At 41.7% G+C, this 19932-nt stretch overlaps 1 protein-coding gene across 1 annotated transcript in view; it reads right to left on the bottom strand.

Moving 5' to 3' along the window:
- The window catches only part of LOC127943185 (V-set domain-containing T-cell activation inhibitor 1-like), a 164491-nt gene extending 147957 nt beyond the window's left edge, over nucleotides 1-16534 (bottom strand). The window contains exon 1 of the mRNA XM_052539422.1: nucleotides 16460-16534. The gene's annotated coding sequence lies outside the window, so the exon portion shown is untranslated. The remainder of the gene's footprint in view (nucleotides 1-16459) is intronic.
- Nucleotides 16535-19932: the final 3398 nt, after the last annotated feature.

The following is a 19932-nucleotide window of genomic DNA, read 5'->3' as shown; positions in this document are numbered from 1 at the left end:
GCGCCCCTGTATTGATTACAGAGGTTTGAATGACATTACTATTAAGAACAGGTACCCCCTACCTTTAATGTCTTCTGCTTTTGAGTTATTACAGGGAGCTCGCGTCTTCACCAAGTTAGACCTGCGCAACGCCTACCACTTGGTGCGCATTCGGGAGGGGGATGAGTGGAAGACGGCGTTTAACACTCCTTCGGGACACTACGAGTACTTGGTTCTTCCGTTTGGTCTTACCAATGCTCCAGCCGTTTTCCAGGGACTCGTCAACAGCGTGTTGGGTGACATGATCAATCAATTTGTCTTCGTGTATTTGGATGATATCTTGATTTTCTCCCCTTCTCTCCAATTACACACCCAGCATGTCCGACGGGTTCTCCAGCGCTTACTAGAAAATCAGTTGTTTGTCAAGGCGGAGAAGTGCGAATTCCACGCTGAGTCAGTTACGTTCCTTGGCCACATTATTTCCACGGAGGGGATCAAGCCAGATCCCGCTAAGATTGAAGCTGTCGCCCAGTGGCCGGTCCCTGACTCCCGGAAGGCTCTGCAGCGATTCCTGGGTTTTGCCAACTTCTACCGGCGATTCATCAGAAATTTTGGTCAGATCGCTGCACCACTCACAGCCTTAACCTCCACCAAGGTGTCCTTCAGATGGAACCGGGAGGCGCAGGTAGCCTTTGACATTTTAAAGTCCCGTTTTGTCTCTGCACCTGTTCTGTTGGTTCCAGATCCTGAGGCCCAGTTCATTGTGGAGGTTGATGCTTCGGACGTCGGGGTTGGCGCAGTTCTATCTCAGCGTTCCCTCCACGATGGGAAGCTCCACCCTTGTGCATTCTTCTCTCGTCGTCTCAGCCCTGCAGAACGTAACTACGACATCGGCAATAGAGAACTGTTGGCGGTACGATTGGCCTTGGGTGAGTGGCGTCACTGGTTGGAGGGGTCAGTGCAGCCCTTCTTGGTCTGGACGGATCACAAGAACCTGGAATACGTCCGTTCGGCCAAGAGGCTGAGCTCGCGCCAGGCCCGTTGGGCACTCTTCTTTGCCAGGTTCAACTTCACCCTCTCGTACCGGCCGGGCTCCAAGAACACCAAACCTGATGCCCTCTCTCGTCTGTTCGATGCTCCAGGGGGGGAGGTTGCGGCCGAGGCCATCCTTCCTGAGGGGGTGGTGGTCGGGGCTCTTTCGTGGGGTATCGAGCAGCGAGTTGAGGAGGCCGGTCGAGGGGTGCAGGTGCCGGGAGAGTGCCCGGCGGGCAGGTTGTCGGTGCCGGCTGCGCTGCGCTCTGAGGTCCTTGAGTGGGGTCACTCATCCAGGTTAGTCTGCCATCCAGGTATTCGGAGAACGTTGTCTGCCATCCGACAGCGTTTCTGGTGGCCTACTATGGCTGCCGATGTTAGACAGTTTGTGTTGGCCTGCCCCACATGTGCCCAAAGTAAGCCGGTCAATCGTCCTCCTGATGGTCTGCTAACCCCTCTCCCTATCCCTTCCCGTCCTTGGTCACACATTGCCCTTGATTTCGTCTCTGGGCTTCCTCCGTCGAAGGGTAACACTGTGGTTCTCACGGTGGTGGATCGCTTTTCCAAAGCTGTTCATTTTATCCCCCTGCCCAAGCTGCCCTCCGCCCGGGAGACCGCCCAACTGGTGGTGGACCACGTCTTCCGTCTCCATGGATTTCCGGTGGATGTGGTTTCTGATAGGGGTCCCCAGTTCGTCTCCCAGTTCTGGAGGGAATTTTGTAGACAGATTGGGGCCTCCGCAAGTCTGTCTTCAGGGTTTCATCCCCAGACCAATGGGCAGTGTGAGCGGGCCAACCAGGATCTAGGAAGAATGCTCCGCTGTCTAGCATCCAACAATCCGAGTTCCTGGTGCCAGCAGCTCTCATGGGTAGAATACGCTCACAACACACTTCCGGTGGCCGCGTCAGGTATGTCCCCTTTTGAGTGTTCTGTTGGTTATAACCCACCTTTGTTCCCCTCACAGGAACCCGACGCAGCGGTTCCATCCGCCCTGGCTTTCGTCCAGCGCTGCCGTCGCACCTGGGAGAAAGCCAGGAGGATTCTGATCCAAACCTCTGGCCGAACCAAGACCGCAGCTGATCGTCGCCGGTCCTCTCCTCCTGCCTATGTGTGTGGTCAGCGGGTTTGGCTTTCTACCAAGGATCTGCCTCTCCGGGCGCCTTCTCGTAAGCTGGCACCCAGATTCATTGGGCCATTCCGCATCACCAAGGTGGTTAGTCCGGTGGCGATCAGGCTCAAGCTCCCCCCAACTTTTGGTCGGGTTCACCCGGTATTTCATGTTTCCAGGGTCAAGCCGGTGTTCTCTTCCCCCCTTAATCCTGCTTGTAGTCGGCCCACCCCCCCGCCCCCTCGTCTTGTGGATGGATCTCCCACCTATACGGTTAAGAGATTACTCGATGAGCGGCGCCGCGGCAGGGGGTTTCAGTATCTTGTGGACTGGGAGGGGTATGGCCCAGAGGAGAGGTGCTGGGTGCCGTCCCGGGACATTCTGGACCGCTCGTTGATTGAGGACTTCCGGCGACATCGAGGTAGGGCCCTTCCTAGAGCGTCAGGTGACGCTCCTGGGAGGGGGGGTACTGTCGGGTCTCGGGGCTAATCACCTGCCTTTTTGGTGTGTGTGTGTTTATCACTTGTCAGCTCACCGTGTCTACCTGTTTGAGTTTTCCCCGCCCTCCTTGTTTCTGTGTTGTGAACCTTAATTGCTCGCCACCTGTTTTCTATGTTCTTCTAATTTTACACCTTTATCATTCCCTGTGTTTCTCTGCCTATTGTCAGACTGTTGTTACTCGTTTCAATAGCTCGGATCTTCTAGCTGTTCTTAGCACTCACCTTTGTCGTGTCTTGTCCTCAGGCTCCAGTGTGTTTAGCTGTTTTCTCTGCCCCCTGTTCCCCAGCGCAGAGCTCTTGGAAGCTTCAGTGTCATCTCTCCGGTCTCAGTGGTCGTACAAATAACTGTGGAACGTTACTCATCGGTTTGATTCATCTGTTTCGACTATTCTTCCAGTCACTACGAGTAATCCTGTGAACGTGACTCATCTGATCTGCCTCCTCTGCTTTAAATAAAGCCTTGTGTAAACCCGCATCTGAATCCTGCCCATTTCTCCTGACAGCCTTTAACTATCATTTTGCATTAGTGAGACACTGTTTTTCAATGCTTTGACGCAATGTATTTTGTTTAAAGCACTATATAAATACTATATAAAGCACTATATAAATAAAGGATGATTGATTGAAGTGTAGAACAAGTAAACCTTTCATATTTCTTTCTGTGATGAGTACGTTTTTTTTTTTTTTTTTTTTTTTTTTTTTTTTTTTTGCAAACAATCTGTTGAATTCAGAAGACAAACCATCAGTCTATTCTTGGAAATGTTTTGAGTTTAAGATGACTAATGGCCACTGCTGGGCAAGTTACTCTGAAAATGTAATCACATTAATAATTATTGATTACTCCTTTTAAAAGTGATCACGTTACTATATGATTACTTTAGTTATTAATAATTAGTAAATACAAAAAAAATCCCAGCATACACGCTGCTTATATTTGTCATTAGGCTACAGCATTAACATTCACAGAACAGTTATTTTTAACTAAAGCAAGAGGCTGCAAAATAGCGCTGCTTTAATCTATAAAATACATCCCAGTTGATCGCAATCTCACAAATCTCATTCCTAACACAAGAAACATATGCATAATGAATCTTTCATAATGTCTACAGTTCGCGTAATGAGAGGATTTGTGAGCATGCAAATTTCAGCACTGCATTGCACAACACTGCAAACGTGTTTTATAGCCTAAATAGGAACTCTGCAAATACGCTTGCAGCAGTTAATCTTTTATATTTTATATTCATGTTGCAATTGTGCAATAGATTAATAATTATTTCTTTGTTTTAGACATTTTATGTTTAGATATTTCTATTTTCGGTAGTCATGTGCGACATTTTGTTCTCCCGCATCCCACACACACACACACACACACACACACACACACACACACAGAGTGTCTACCCTCTCGCACCAGCACTCGCGCATCTTTCCCTGCACTGACTCGACAGTTCGTGCAGAGGCGTCATGCCCATTCAGATTTCTGAGCCAAGTGGATTTTAAATGCAGCTTCCAAACGACCAAAAAAAAAAACACACAAAAAAAAAAAAAAAAAAAAAAAAAACACACATGAGGATTAATTAAATTTAATTAATTAATTAAACAATTGCCGATTAATATTTGTTATATATTTGATACAATCACAGTGTGACACAGCAAATCTGCATTCGCTGGCTGGCACTGAGCCAGAGACAGACGCGTTCATGCAACGCTTCAGGATAACCAATCAGAAACGATTCTGTTGCGCTCATGGATTCAATGGCCAATCAGAGACGTGCAGAAGAGTCATCACTGACACGCGGTGTTTTGTTCTCTTGCTCGCTGACTGAATTTTTTGGCGAATTCTCTCATCAGAAACATCAAAAAGTGTTACATATGAATGTAAGATATTCGTTTCGTAATGGAAAGTGCTTCAGTGATTTTAATGGGAGTTTTTGAGAGTGCCTGAACTCTGGCTAGACTGAATGAAAATGTTCTTTGATAATGTAAATGTTACACTCTGTAAAATGAAAGTGTTAAAAATTCAAGACTCTAGTCGCCGCCACCGCCATCAGTGCAGCGCAGTACAAGTCAATGGTATGTTTGACAATGTTGTGGCTCAACAATGATTTTATGTTATGGACATTTTAAGACTAATATGTTCGCAATGGATACAGGCCTATTTATGAAGTTGACTTTATGTGGAATCAGAACTAATATGTTGTTAATTAGCCAGGCTATTTCGTAATGTCATTAAGTTTAAATTGTCAATCACTTTTGATAATTACAATCGGGCAAACAATTTGGCTCTAAATGGCTAAGATCTATAAAGGGTAAGCATGGTGGTGTCCAGCGAGCGACCAACTATGGCAGTGATCCATGTATTGAATCAAACATGGTGCCGGCCACAGAGCCGTTTAGTCCATGTTTTTTAATTCGGCAAAAGTTAAGCCCTTTTGACATTTTGCCTGACGTAGCTATATTAAAAAATAATTGCCTCCCAAGACAACTCATTATGGAGCTGCTGGACCTTCTCAGACCTGCGCCTTCACTCGGGACAGCGCCTGTGAAATGTCAAACGTAAGAGGCAGCGTGTTAAGAAGCTTCCTAAGAGACACTTCTGGGATCACACAGGGCTTATAGTCTCTTTAATCATAATTCACTTGAGAAAACGAAAACAAGCTGCCTCACAAACAAATGAACAGATAAGAAGACCATAAATGACAGTTAGATATAAAAGTTTACTTTTCATAAAATATTAAGCTTGGTTTGAATTAAGTCATTAGAAAGTCTTACCAAAAAATATTAAAGTTATTAACAGGAAAATATTACATAAAATAATTTATGACTTTTTTTTTTTTTTGTAGCTTTTGTTTTACTCTCATCCATTCTACCTTTCTGGTAAAACCTTAAATCCACCGTAAGACTAGGCAAATCAAAGTAATATTAAGCAACACTACATGAGGGTACAAAATGCTGAACTGCGAATGATTAAATCAAAATATAAGTTACAGCAAATAAACCTGATAATCATTAATTAATTATAAATTGACACTTTTTTTCCTTTTTCCTTTTAAATAAAGCATTTTACAACCAAAAGACACCAGATCAAAACAAATACAAGCAGGCCTTCATCCAAATAGAATTAAATTCAGATTTCATCAAACGTACCTGTTCATCATTGTGCCCCAGTATTATCAATGTTTCATTTGAATATATTCAATATAAATGCTTCTGCAATTAAGTGTGAAATACTTATTTTTCAGCATAACATATCATATCTCTTCCACTTCCACAAGCTACGATGTCTGACATACGGACGTCAACAGTAACCAGGTATAATGATCAGAAACAATTATGTTATAATGATCTTTCTCAAAAAATCTGTATAATCTGGACTCCTGAGACAAGTCGACTTTCACACGTTTTCACATGCATTATAATCTACTGAATTTCCCCCCGTTATTAGTATCGAACATGTTTTTGATTTCAGCCATTCTCTCTCCATCACTGAAAAATAATGAAATTTGATTTATCTTAATAAATAAAATAATCTTAATAAAGCAGGTAGCTTTAGGTGTCCTCACATCGGATGTGAAACGAATAGAAGTTAATGAGTATGAAGGTGAAGTCGACTCTTCTGGGAAAAGATTGTATTGATCCTGATCCTCAAGTGAATAACTTCTCTTAATCATGTCTTATATTGCTGATGTCACTTTTTATCACTTAAAGAGCAGAACAAGGATCCAGGGCTTCTAGTAACACCCTCATTCAGACCAAGAGAAAAAAAAAAAAAAATAAGATTAAATAGAGAACTTAAGACAGAGAAATATGGCCTGGCTTTTGAAATAGTTTTTCAAATAATTAACAAACAATTGACATTTTTCAGATCCAGAAATTCAGCAATTATTGTATTTTTGAATTTTTATGTGAATGGATTCGTGTAACAGTCAGATTAGTTCTATGAATTTGTAAACATCTTAAGAAGACTTTTGTGTAATTGTAAAGAATAGTAATAGTTATTAGTCTTTTATTTGCCTGTTTAAACAAGCCACCATAAAACAAACAAAAGAAGACTTTGTTTGGATGTGGCAGTCTTTTTGTGCTTTAATCAAGACAACAATATGAAGATCATTTATTCAGCTCTGTGAGTTTATATATTAGGAATATTTTTTACAATACATTCACAACTTTGCAAATGTGAAACGTAAATTGTTGTATTCTTCACATTGTTATTAATCTGTTGTCAAGCTCCAGTTTATAAATGTATGAATGAATTAGTAAATTGTGCGAACAATTTTCTTCTTTTTTCTTGCATGTTAAAAAAAAAAGTTACATTTTTACCCAAATAAACCATTCAGAAACAAATATTCAGTGCAGTTCAAACATCGTCTGGTTAATAATGTGACATGCTGATATATTAGGAGTTCATTACTGTATGAACACAGAAATACCTCCGTTTTTTTTTTTTTTTTTTTTCTTAAGAATGTTTGGGGGGCATTTTACTTTATGTGTCTGGCTTCCAGTGCCATTCGTTTCCAGCTATTTTTTAGCTGCAGAAACAGCTGGTTTTGCTGTTAAATAATGCAAGCTGCTGTGTCTTACCATATTATTTTATGTTATTATCTTAATTATAAACTCACTGGTTTGTTTTGCAAACAGTATTATCATTTACTACACTTTTTTTATCCAGGTAAACATATATAAACTGATCTACCATGTCTCTCAACACGTCATTAACGAGTGCTTGGAAAACCCCTGGCGAGTTGGAGAGCCCGAACGACATCACCAAATTTTCAAAGTGCCCTCTAGGGGTGTTAAAGGCGGTTTTCCACTCATCCCCCTTATTGCGGACCAAATGATAAGCATTACATAAATCCAATTTTGTGAAGATGGATATTCCCTGTAACCTCTCGAATGCGGAAGACATCAACGGCAAAGGATAGGTATTCTTTACCGTGATGTTGTTCAGCTGTCGGTAATCAATACAAGGTCGCAGAGAACCATCCTTCTTACCAACAAAAAAGAATCCCGCCCCCGCTGGAGAAGAGGAAGGGCGGATGAACCTCAATGTGTTCTAGATCATGAACGGCATGATGGCGGACTCGGACGTGCACGCATGTAGCTTGGCAGATGCTGCGTGTTGTTTGCGCTGTTTGTCTAAACCATCTAAGCCCAAATTTCCATTACATCACTGGATCATAGTTCCATACAATGTGGCACTATTGTTGCTGTCTGTGCAACATTGCTTTAAAAAAGAAAACACCTGTGTTAGCAGCAGCCAGCACCTGTTGTACTCCAGAATTAACATCAATGGATATTCAAAGCCAAAGGTGTCTTCTACATCACGTGAAATGTTATCTAACCCACGCCATGGGCTCGTTCAACTCACCATATTGTTACTTCTTGCTGGTGATGTTTAGCGGGATTTGCTCGGATGGGGCCGTCGGTGGCAACCGGCCAAGGGCTGCGGGCTGTGATGGAGTCTTCTGAGGTGGCGTTGGCCACTGGCTCGGAGCGTTTAAAGCTGAGGGCTAGGTCTAGCTCGACAAACTTCAGTGGCAAGGTGAAGAAGGCCATCTCGTTTCAAGAGCGGAATATTAACATCTCCAGTGGTGAGTCCCGAAACATTCCGGATCGTGATGTAGGTTTAACATTGACTATGCCTTCAACTAGATCTAGGAATCCTGTGATGAAAAAACATCGCACCACAAAGTTTTTCCAAACGCTTAATCAGGCTCGAACTGTGTGGGATCCTCGATGTAAAGTTAAAGGGCTGTTTGGTGGACATTTAAATATTAGGAGTATGACAAACAAATGTGAACAACCGGAAGACCTGCTTGTAAATTCTAATATTGATTTTCTTGGACTGTCAGAGACCTGGTTAACTCGTTCATCTCCGGAGGCACTTATTTTTATGCCAGGATATAATGTTTTTAGGAAAGACCAAGATCATGGGAAGGGAGGGGGAGTTTTATTATATGTGAAAAGTACTATAAACTGCAAACAGATTGAATGGTTTGGTGAAACTGATATTGAATGTGTTGGTGTTAATATTTCACTTTCAGTTGAAATGACATTTAGTTTAATCTGTCTATATGGAAAACCTTCAGCGAAGCTTGAGTTCTATGATCAATTACAAAATCTCCTCCATAGTCTGGATTTTAACAAGGAGGTTATATTGATGGGGGATTTTAATGTCAATTGGAGTGATAAGGGTGGTAGAAAAAAGCTCAAAAATATTAAAGACTATTTTAATCTTACACCGTTAATTGAACAACCCACAAGAATAACTAATCGATCTGAAACTAAAATAGATTTACTGCTCACAAATAGACCAGAAAGCATTACTAAGACCTTAAATTTAATGACAGGGCTGTCAGATCTTAATATTATTATTATTTTTTTTTTTTGCCAGGAAGCTAAACAAATATCGTTTTCTTCCCTCAGCCAAAACAATATGTAAATATGAATCAGCTCCAACTGGCCAACAGGAAAACCTTGGGGTAGCATTAGGAGAGATTGAATGGAACGGGGTCCTCTCTAAAGGAGATCTGGAAAGTGACTGTGATCAGTTTACGTCAACAATTAATAAAGTTATGGGACCCTACCTCAGAAAGCGGAGCCATAAGAAAAGCAGGGACACATTGCCCTGGCTAAATGTAGAATGTAGGAAACTTATGAAGGAAAGACATCAATTATTGAAACAATCTTTAAAATCCGGTCTTACAACAGACTGACAAAAATGTACATCATAAAGAAATAAAGTAATAAAAATGCTGAGACAAGCTAAAGCTAACTTTTTCATTGATACTATCAAAGAGGCTAGAGGAAATGGGAAGAGGATATGGCAAACCATCAACAAGCTGATTGGCAGAAAACAGAATTATAACAAAGTTTTAGAGTTGAAAATTAACAATGAATTAGTTACAGATCCAACTATCATAGCTATTGAACTAAATACTTTCTTTTTAGACTCGGTCTATGAAATAACTAAACTTTTTAATTCACCTAGCAACTGTATTCGCTCCATTAGTTGTGCACAGCCAATTTTTTTTTTTTTTTACTTACAACAAATAACTGAATTAGAGGTATTAAACACTATCAATAACTTAAAGAAATTCAAAGGCCATGGATATCAATGGCCTTGATACAAACTTTTTAAAAAGGAATAAAGAGATCCTTATACAGCCTATTACTCATCTGATTAATCAGTCTTTAAGTCAAACTATGGTGCCATCAGCATGGAAGACGACCCTGGTCACACCCATTTTTAAATCAGGGGAAAGATTGGATATGGACAATTATCGGCAAATCAGTATTCTACCTGTTCTTTCTAAAATCCTTGAAAAATGGGTGGCTAAATTACTGATTCAACATCTCAATAAAAGGAATAATCTACTCCACCCTATGCAATTTGGATTCAGGGCCCATCACTCAACAGAAACAGCTAATTGTTTGTTTTTGGTTAAAGATTAAAGGCTACCTGGATAGGAGTTCTTATGTTGGTGCTGTCTTCCTAGACCTAAAGCGAGCTTTTGATACTGTAAATCACGAAGTTCTTTTATCTAAATTGGCATATTTTAATTTCTCTGAGCAAGCTCTCAACTGGATAAAATCATACTTGTCCTGTAGAAAGCAATGTGTTTGTATTATGACTCAAAGTCTCCATTTAGTGAATGTCCAGTAGGGGTCCCCCAAGGCTCTATACTTGGTTCGATCTTGTTCACACTTTATATTAATGACCTGCCATAGGCATGTAAAAATGTTGATGTCCAGATGTATGCAGATGATGCTGTAATCTTTACACATGATAAAAACTACTTAGAGATAGCATCCACACTTTCATCAGCAATGGCTCACATTGATGACTGGCTCACTAGGTCGTATCTCTACTTAAACACCAAAAAAACAGTCTTTATGGTGTTCACCAAAAAATGTATGAAGGTGACACATTCTAATGTGTTTCTTAGAGGACAGGAGCTTGAGGTTGTCAATGAATTTAAGTATTTAGGAGTTATATATGACTCCACTTTAACATTCAAATATCATGTAAAAAAGGTGGCAAATAAAGTTAAATTCAGTTTGCAGAATTTTAAACAAGTCAGGCCATTTCTTAACACCAAAGCAGCCAAGTTGTTTTTATATACTATGCTTTTTTCACATATCGAGTATTGTTTCATAAATTGGTCATTAACTAGCATATTGAGTCTTAAAACTATTGAATCTATTCAATTCAAGAAAGCCATTAACATTTTTGATAAAAAGGCATTGTCATTTCACCATTGCGATATTTTAGAGAGACATAATTTTTTAAGTTTTGACAATTTCAAATGTTTCAAGTACATTTGTCTAGTTTATAAGGTGTTAAATAATCTTGCTCCACCTCCACTGCATGCCTTTTTTCAAAGGCTTGCAAGCAGAGGTAGTACACGGGCCTCTATAAAAGGGGACTGTATGATACCATTTAGACGTACAACCTTTGGACAAAATGTAATATCAATAATAGGTGGTAAATTTTGGAATAGCTTGCCCCTTGTGATACTCGAGTGTCCTTCATTCACCTCCTTTAAAACTCAATTAAAACAGTTGCTCTTAGACAATCAGACATGTACTCACTTTTAACTGTAACATTAGTCATTAATGCTGGGGGGGGGGATTGGTCACGATTGATCGCGTCCGGAGTGGATGTTTGTGTTTGCATGGTGTATGTGTGTGTGCTCTGTGTAGTTGTTTTGTGTATATGAATGCACACATATGGATTTATTTATTTAATAAGTATTTACATGTATATGCTGTATGTACATTTATACATGGTTTGTGTTGTATATGGGTGTGAATAATTTATGTATGGATAAGAAGATCTTGAGTGTGTATGTGCATGTGTGTGTATTTATGTATGCGGGATGATTGTGAATGGTGCACGCATGTGTATTGTGCGGGCGCGGACTATTGTTTTAGATGCGGTTGGCCGCGATTTGATTTTTTGTTTTGTTTTAGCACTATTAGTTATTATTAGTCATCAATTTTCACTGTTAATGTAGTATAGTGGTGAATGTATAATGTCATTGTTATTATGCATTTTTGTCTTGTTTGTTTGTATTGTTGATGTATATTTTTATTTATGTGTACTGTTGTCATAGTGAATGAATATTATATGATTGTTGGTTATTTATTTTTTTGTTAGTTTTTATATCACCGGCCTAGGGACTGCAGATGAAAAATAGTATCTTTTTACTAATTCTGGCATATTTACATGGTGTATTTTCATACAACAATGTACATGAATATGCATGGTCCCTATTAAATAAACTGATAAATAAAAATAAAAAATAAATAATGCCAAAGAATCAGAAATTTATTTCTCCATGGCCTAAGACAAAGGGTAGGGTTTTGGTGTGATTGCCTGAGGTGAGCAAGGTTATGGGTTCAGTGGTGTGGGTGACGTGTGGCAGTTCCTGGCCATTGAGTGCGGTGATGTGGATCTGATGGGACAGAGGAAGGACAGGAAGGTTCAGGTGACGTGCAAGGACAGTGTCAATGAAATAACCTTTGGCTCCAGAGTCCAGAAGGGCGTAACAGATGTGAGTGTGGTTGCCCCACCGCAGTTTCACCGGAAAGAGAGTTGATGATGTTGTTGAGGACTTCCCAGTGGAGATCCCACCCGATAGTAGCCTCAAACTTACTACCGGGCTGGCTCTTTTATCTGGACATGTACGAAGGATATGACCCAAGTCACTGCAGTATAAGCACAGTCCTCGGGACCTCCGCCTCTCTCTTTCCTCCTGGGATAGTCGAGCTCTACCCATCTGCATGGATTCGTGATCGATGACGGGACCGACCATGTTCTCTCGACTCGAGTTACCACTCTCTGGGAGTTGAGAAGATGTGAGTGACTGGCCTGTGCTCCCAGACGGTTAATCCGGGCGTCCACATGGAGCGCCAAGTCGATGAGGCCATTGAGACTGGTTGGTTACTCGAGGAGGTAGATCTCCTTATGAACACGGTCGGCCAACCCATGCAGGAATCGATCCCACTGCGCCTCCTCGTTCCACTGGCACGCAGCCGCCAAGGTGCGGAACTTGAGGAATAATCCGCTACAGACAGGTCCGCGGCCCGTTCGAAGACTCTCTTCATCTCCTCCGTTGGTGGATCTGCTGGGTAAGCTCGGACACCTGTGTCACCAGCACTTGGACAATGCGTCCAGTGTTGACAATACTCTCATGCTGCTGATCCATACGGGTGACGCTGTGGTGGATGAAGTCAGAGAGAGAAGTGGTGCTCGCTGCTTCCATGTTGGTCAGAGCGTTCTGTAATGATTCGTAAAGGAAGGGAAGGAAGCAATTGCGAGTAAAACAGTATTTAATGAGGGCAAACAAACAATGAACATGAAGACAGGGGAACTGGTGATTCTTGATGGGGGATGCATAGTCCAGGAGGAGGCAGAGCTCTCAGATGATCCGGGGTGCGATGGTGAGCTGGCAGCAGGAGAGTGTGACACAGGAACTGTGGAGGAAGGAGCAGTGAAGGTAAGTGGTGTAATCCAGTGATGAGGTGAGTGGAAGGGGTTCCAGGAAGACAGGACAATCCAATGACGAGAAACAAACACAAGGAAGGCAGACCATGAGACATGGAATAGCTAACAACGCTCTGACAAACACAAGACACTAGACAGGGCAATATATAGGGAAGGTAATGAGTGGCAGCTGGTGCTGATGAACAATTAGCGGAGACACCCACATGAAACAATCAGTGCTGACGCGAAACACACAGCCACATGCAAAACCCGAGATCACGGTTTACCAACCCTGACACCTCCTTGTAAAAGAAGCTTATAAGTAAGTGATAAAAATAGTTAAAAAGTCATAATAATACAGTACACTGTGCCCTATTTTTACAATTATTATTATTATTATTATTGTTATTTGTACTCATCTCTGCACCAATAAATAGTGCAAAATGTTAAATTTTAGTAACAAATTATATTTAATATCTATTTTATTTAACATGCACTGGAAAGCTTTTCTCAACATCTCTTGATTTCAGAGAGAAGTAGAATAAACCAGACGAGAGTCTCAGGTTTAGAAAGCAAATTTGGAAAGAAGTTTCTGTTACCACATATTTAGTTCCTGTTCTTTCAATAACAGGAGAAAAGTTGTCAAAACATCTATTCCTTAGTCATAGAAATCCAGATAAATGATTTTATCTATCTTTTAGAATTTTTTCTAAGGCAGAGAAAAAAAAATGCTCAAAATAATTATTTGCTTTTTAAAAATCAATATTTAAATAAATGCTTTTCTAAATAAATCACTTGTCTGAAATCAATTATGTAAAAAAAATATGTATTGAAACAGAAATAATAATAATAATAATAATAAACTGGGATCTATTTAAGCATTTAGTTGATTCTTAAGGAGATGAAAACTAAGGTTTAAATGTTGTAATCATTAAGGCATTTTAGATTTGGGAGTAACGTAATAAAGCCTTGAGTAAGTGCAGGGGAAGAGAAGCTTTCATAATTCTTGCAATGAAAACTTGCAAAAGAAAAGGATTTCAATGTTTAGCAGACTATATGTAGAATTCAGAAGAAAACTGTTCAGTCCTGGAAGTGTGTCGAGTTTAAAAAGATTAATGGTTCCAGTAACCTCATCAAAATAAAGAGGCTTCCTTTGCATCTTTTTACATTCTCATAAAGATAAATTTATTCATGCAAAAACAACATTAAGAAACATCGGAATTAAGCCAGAAACATAGTGACAGGATTTACAGCAAAGTGTTCCTGTTTCAGTGTTTCAAGATCTCATTGTTATACAATAAGAACAAGCGGTGCACATTGTTTTCTGTCAACTTATTTTAAAACGGCAATAATATAACAGTACAAAAACAGTGTAGAACTTGTTTTACATTGCAAGTGTGAGTGTGACAGTGACATCAGTCTGCAGAAAATGCAATTAATTATGACTTAACATGAGTGCAAGAAAGATACCACTGAGGTGTAACAGGCCATAAGAAAGCTGTATAACTTTAGCTAATATAGTCATAAAATGAGGGAAAGTTAGTCTAATAAAACTTTTAAAACTTTGTTTGCCACTGTCCGTTCTATAAGGCTGCAGGAGCTCATTTTCTCCATCAAATTATAAATAAATAAATACATAGAACAAATACAGTGCAAACAGAGACCAATATCTTCACATGTTCTGATTGTGCTTCTGGTCCTTTGTTTTCTTGTTCACTGGATTCTTGTTTTTCTACTGTTGATGCTGCAACAAAACAAGTTCAGACATAAAACAACAACATCGCTGTGATAAAGACCACAGATCTGTCTATAATTCATATTTCATATAGAAGCATTCAAGCAGGAATTCAGCATGTGTTTAATTTTAAACTGTAAACATATTTTTACAGACCGTTGATGATCAGCATTATAGTCGTCCATTCATTTGATGGTTTGATGAGGCATTGGAAGTTTCCTGCATCAGTGTGTTGAAGATGGTTGAGTTTGATGGAGAAGTTTCTTCTCTTATACTCCTCAGGGAAAGTTTCAGCTCTGTTCTTGTACAGTGGGTTCTGTTGCTCTACTGAATCTTTTCCTTTAATTATATCATAAACCTGTTTGCTGCCATTGTGTCTCCAGTGCACTTCAATATCTTGAAGTTTATGATCATGTTCAGTTGAGAAACATGACAGAACAACAGAACCACGAATAACCCCCTCGACTGTGTCCTGCAGACACACTGAAATCACACAAACTTTACTGAAAACACAGTCTGGCATTTATACATGTGGCATAAATGTATCTTTTAGTTCAGATACTCACCTTTATTTATCAGCACTGCAAACACAATGATGAAACAGTGACTGCAGAAACAGAAAACATGTCCTTTATTAAACTAAACAAACTCTGATGTCACTAAATCTACAAACAATTATAAAAAAAATTACCCCTTTATTAATTCTGACTTTAAAAGTATAATTATCATTTATTTTGATGTGGAAAGTTAAAGTGAGACGTTTAGGGATGCCCCCTCACAGTTGAGGCAAGCTGCTGTTGGTGTTTTATTGTTTACTTCAATAATTATTATATTTCATGCAGTTATTGTTTAATGGCATATTCATTATTCTTCAGGCCGGTTGAGTGAAATCATTCGGTCTGAATTAAAAGCCTGTTGCCATTACAACAATCTTTCTTTCATATATTTACAAGGTAAGCTTTAAATGGGATTGAGGTTAAACTGGATTTAATTTTCCTGTTGTCAAATGTCACCATTCAACTAAATTGTCAAAATGCATACTATCAACTAAATAAACAAATATTTCCATGCATTTCCCTTAATAATATGCTAGGTGTTGCATATTTATCCCGTAGATGCTAAACTCTAAATATGATTAGCTGTAAATTTTATCCTCAGACGAGCATCTTTATAGCACTGTAAGACTTGTTCGGTCAAATTACTGCCAAAAAACAACAACAATTGCACATGCACCGGGACAAGAAAAGGCAATACAACATGCTAATGCTAATGGCTAAATCAAAAGAATAGTTTTAGCTATTTCTTTGAGTATAAACCTGTAACTCATTCATTAATCAAACCATTATTAATGCATTAATGATGTTAAAATGGTTTGTTTGTTAATGCTATTTTAAGTGAAGAATGCAAACATGAGCATGTAACCTTGATCACCTTTTACACGTGTAGCGTTTAAAGACGAAATGTGTTTAAAGACGAAAAGTATGGCTTATTTTGTAAAGACATAATTTCTAAAATCTTAAACATACCCGATGATCATGGTCTCCAGATATAATTAATATGTGTTATACATAAAAATCCTGTTTATCGTTAAAGAACAGTTGAACCTCGTGAACCTATTCAATTCCACGTGTCCCGCTTCTGAAGCAGAGGTCTTCAAAATGGCGTCAACAGTAACCGGGTGAACAGAAACGCGTTTAGATATATTAGATTATTAATTTCTCTAAAGAGATGAGTTAACTTTCACATCACCTGTCTATCATGTCTAGACTTTAATTTGTCAATAAAAAACATAAGAAAAGCTTATTTATAAGCTTAAGCTTATATATAATAAAAAAAATAAGCTATTTTGTTTGTTTGTTTTTTGAGCTGGCAGCTATAGCCATCCTTAAATCTGATGTTTGATCCTATGAACGAAATGAACTGCAGCAAATGAAACAAATGAATAAATGAACACAAACTTACTTGAGTGTGAAATTGAAGCTTCTTTCATTAACGCCTCTGGGAAAATTTATATTCTTGATCTTGATCTTCGAATCAAACATTTCTCTGAATCCTTTCTTATATATCCCTGCTGTCACTGAGTTTTTAATACGATGTCATGTCTTGAATTCAGTTTGTCACCACAAATACACCACAAGAATGCAGTCTCCAATAATATCCTCATTTTGACCTACAGAGCAAAAAAAAAAAAAAAAAAAAAAGAGAGAGAGAGAGATAAAATAGAATAATCTCGCCAAGACATCCTCATTCTGATCTACAAAGAAACTAAAAGAGAGAGAAAGAGAGTGTAGAGATATTAAGCTCAGGATCAGCGGAGAAGGAAGGAGGACGGAGTCGGCGTTCTGAGGCTCGTGGGAATATTTATTAGTTAGGCTACAAAACTCGCGCCACATGCGCATCAATCACGTTCACTGAACACTAATCTGGGTTACGGTCTCTCCCGCACGTCTGCTGCTTCCTCCCACGAGTCCTCAGCTCTCTCGGTCTCTGCCGGTTCGCGGGCGGCTTAAATGCCGATTCCCCACGCCAATCACTGCAACGAGAAGCAGGTGTTACTTGTTTCTCACTTGAGCCACTTACCACCGCTCGTCTCCTCACTCTCTCTCCCGTCGCAGACCTCGCTGAACCACGCCTCCGCCGCCACATACCCCCACCGCCCGACTCAGGCCGGGGAGCCATCCGGCCTGCAGCTCCCCCCCCCCCCCCATTCCTGGAGAGGAAGTCGGCCACAGCCATCTGCGCCCCCGGCCTGTGAATCACCTTGAACTTAAACGGCTGCAGAGCCAGATACCAACGAGTGATTCGCGCGTTGGTATCCTTCATGCGGTGGAGCCACTGGAGGGGCGCATGGTCCGAGCAGAGGGTGAACTCCCGCCCCAGGAGGTAATAGCGAAGGGTGAGAACCGCCCACCTGATGGCCAAACACTCCTTTTCTATGGTGCTGTACTTAGTCTCTCTCTTTGAGAGCTTTCGACTAATGTACAGCACCGGACGGTCCACCCCCTCCACCTCCTGGGACAGGACTGCGCCCAGCCCCCTGTCCGACGCGTCAGTCTGCAAAAAAAAAGGGGAGAGAAAAGTTAGGAGAGTGCAGGAGCGGTCCGCCACACAGGGCAGCCTTAACCCGGGTGAAAGCCTGTTGGCACTGCTCCGTCCACTGGACCGTATCTGGTACCCCCTTTTTAGTGAGGTCAGTCAGCGGGCTGGTGAGGTCCGAATAGTCAGGGATAAACCTCCTGTAATATCCCGCCAGCCCCAGGAACTGCCTCACCTCCTTTTTGGTCTTGGGCCTGGGGCAGGCTGCAATCGCTGCCGTCTTGTCAATTTGGGGACGCACCTGCCCGTGACCCAAGTGGATGCCCAGATACCTTACCTCCACCCGCCCAACTGCGCACTTCTTCGGATTGGCCGTTAGCCCCGCCCGTCTCAGCGCCCCAAGTACGGCCCTCACATGCTCCATATGCCGCTGCCAGTCTCCACTATAGATGATAATATCATCCAGATAGGCCGCGGCATATGCAGCATGGGGTCTTAGCACCCGATCCATGAGGCGCTGAAACGTAGCCGGTGCCCCGAACAAACCGAACGGAAGCGTCACAAATTGGTGCAATCCAAACGGCGTGGTGAAGGCTGTTTTTTCTTTGGACATGGGAGATAAGGGGATCTGCCAATATCCCTTTGTTAAGTCCAGTGTCGAATAAAAACGAGCCGTGCCTAACCGATCGAGCAACTCGTCAATCCGTGGCATTGGATAAGCATCAAACTTTGACACTGCGTTCACCCTGCGATAGTCCACACAAAAGCGCACTGAGCCGTCCGTTTTAGGCACCAAAACTATCGGGCTCGCCCAATCACTGTGGGACTCCTCGATTACTCCCATCCCTAGCATAGCTTCTAATTCCGCCTGAACTACCTTTTTTTTGTGTTCAGGTAGTCTATATGGCCGGCTGCGAACCACCACGCCCGGCTCGGTCTCAATATGGTGCTGAATCAAATTAGTACGACCCGGCAGAGACGAAAACACGTTGGCAAATTCGGACTGCAACCGCCCGATGTCAGTGAGCTGCGAGGGCGAGAGGTGATCCCCCCCTGGGGCCAGGGCGAGGGATTTCTCTTTGACAAACGCTTCTGGCCCGAGATCCTCCTCTCCGCTCACTGCCGTCGCTAACAGCACTGACGCCTCCGCACTCCATTTTTTGAGGAGGTTGAGGTGGTAAATTTGGCGCGCGTTGCCCCGATCCGTTCGTACTACTTCATAATTGAGATCCCCTATCCGCTGTGTGACCTCAAAGGGTCCTTGCCACTTTGCTAATAATTTGGAGCTAGAGGTGGGTAGTAAAACGAGCACTTTATCTCCCGGTGCAAATTCTCGTAGCCTAGTTCCCCTGTTATACGACTGGCTCTGTCTGCCTTGGGCCTGCAGCAAATTCTCCATAGAGAGCCGCCCCAGTGTATGGAGTTTTGCTCTCAGGTCCAAGACATATTGAATTTCGTTTTTACTCTCCGAACGTCCGTCCTCCCAAGTTTCTTTCAGGACGTCCAAAACCCCCCGGGGTTGGCGTCCGTAAAGAAGCTCGAAGGGGGAAAACCCTGTGGAGGCTTGGGGGACCTCGTGCACAGTGAATAAGAGGGGTTCCAGCCATCTGTCCCAATTTTTCGCGTCCTCTTGTACGAATTTACGAATCATCGTTTTCAAAGTGCGGTTAAAGCGTTCGACCAGTCCGTCCGTTTGTGGGTGATAGACGCTGGTACGTACCGCTTTAATGCCCAATAATTCGTACAATTCGCGTAACGTGCGTGACATAAACGCGGTGCCTTGGTCCGTGAGAATCTCTTTTGGGATTCCCACGCGGGAGATTAAACGAAACAGGGCGTCCGCCACACTCTTTGCCGAGATGTTGTGGAGCGCCACTGCCTCGGGATATCGGGTTGCGTAATCGACTATGACTAGCGCAAAACGATGTCCGCGTGCCTATCGCTCTAATGGCCCGATGAGGTCCATGCCAATTCGTTCGAAGGGGACCTGCACTAGAGGAAGAGGGCGCAATGGCGCTTTTGGGGTGGCCGGTGGGTTTACCAACTGACA

The sequence above is a fragment of the Carassius gibelio genome, chromosome A22 (assembly GCF_023724105.1).
Source record: "Carassius gibelio isolate Cgi1373 ecotype wild population from Czech Republic chromosome A22, carGib1.2-hapl.c, whole genome shotgun sequence".
NCBI classification, from domain to species: Eukaryota; Metazoa; Chordata; class Actinopteri; order Cypriniformes; family Cyprinidae; genus Carassius; species Carassius gibelio.
Note: the sequence above shows the minus strand (reverse complement) of the source record. Positions and strands in the feature narration are given on the sequence as shown.